Raw genomic sequence first — 1,720 nt, 5'->3', positions numbered from 1 at the left:
TGTCAACCATAGAGTTGCATCTCCTTATCATCCTCAGTCTAGTGGTCAAGTGGAGTTGAGTAATAGGGAGATCAAATTGATCCTACAAAGGACCGTCAATAGATCTCGAAAGAACTGGTCTAGCAAACTTGACGATGCACTATGGGCTTATAGGACTGCTTATAAGAATCCCATGGGCATGTCACCGTATAAAATGGTTTACGGTAAGGCCTGCCATTTACCTCTTGAGCTGGAACACAAAGCTTATTGGGCAATCAAAGAGCTCAACTTTGATTTCAAACTTGCCGGTGAGAAGCGGTTGTTTGATATCAGCTCGTTAGATGAATGGAGGGCCCAGGCATATGAGAATGCCAAGTTGTTCAAGGAAAATGTTAAGAGATGGCATGAAAAACGAATACAGAAATGAGAGTTCAATGTAGGTGATTATGTCTTGCTATACAATTCTCGTTTGAGATTCTTTGCAGGCAAGCTTCTCTCTAAATGGGAAGGTCCTTATGTTATCGAGGAAGTATATCATTCCGGTGCCATCAAAATCAATAACACGGAAGGAAATTTTCCTAGAGTGGTATATGGGCAAAGAATCAAGCATTACATCTCTGGTACTCCCATAAATGTTGAGACCAGTATCATCAATGTCATAACTCCAGAGGAGTACATAAGGGATGTTTATCAGCCTGTTTCAGACCCTAAAAACGAAGAGGTATCTGTTTCGGTAAGAAATTGGACTCCGATGCTTTTCCAATAGGAAATTTCCTCCGTTTTGGAATTTTTGGAAAATTATAAAAATAAAAAGCAGTCCGGAGAGCTCACGAGGCGGCCACAAGCCCTGCCATCGCCCCCTACCCCCCTGGTGGCGGAGGGCAAGCTTGTGGGCACCTCGTGTGCCTCCCGGACTCCGTTTTCCTGCGGAGCACTCCTTCTGGTCCAGAAAAAATCAATATATACTCGCCCGAAGGTTTTGATCTCCGTATCGCGCAGTTTTCCTCTGTTTTCGTTTCGAGCTTGTTGTTTGCCGCAGATTTAGAGCAAAGATGTCTCAGGAATCTGTTGGGGAGAATGATCTTCACCAATTTCATGAAGAAGTAGATACTAATCTGAAAAGAGTAGAAGTCACGGAAGCCAGGGATCAAGCTAAGGAGAAAACCCACGCTAGGGAGGAAGTTCAACCTATGTTCAACATTGAAGACGTTGAAGGAGTAGATTTTCTCCAACCCTTCCTCCACATGCTGTCTCCATCCTTGATTGAACTCTTGAGGTTTTGCGGAACAACTCGTGCTCGCAATATTTCCCTTTCTCGTGAAGTTGTTTTGCTGGAAAACCATGTCACAGATCTCAAAGGTATAAATCAATGATTGATAGCTCTCTTGGAATCAAAGGCGACAACTCCACCACCATCACCACCGAAGGAAGACAACTAAGCATTGGTATGGGCAATCCCCTTGGCTTCTTCCAAGCTTGGGGGAGTTGCCCTGGTATCGTATCACCTTTATATCTTTTGCTTTTACCTTTGTTTTAGTTCTTTCCTTTTCAGTTTTTATTTCTTCTCTTAGAGGAATAAGTCTTTAGTGTTTAGTTTGAGTCTTTTGCTTTTGTCTCTTCCCTGATGTATTCGAGCTTACGAGCTATATAATAAAGAATATCTTAGTCAAGGGCTTTGCCATGATCAATAGTATGAAAAGAACGAGAGCATGAAAGATCATGAGACGATCTTGTGGAAAGT

Source organism: Hordeum vulgare, chromosome 4H (genome assembly GCF_904849725.1).
Source record: "Hordeum vulgare subsp. vulgare chromosome 4H, MorexV3_pseudomolecules_assembly, whole genome shotgun sequence".
NCBI lineage: Eukaryota > Viridiplantae > Streptophyta > Magnoliopsida > Poales > Poaceae > Hordeum > Hordeum vulgare.
This window is presented reverse-complemented; position numbering follows the sequence as displayed.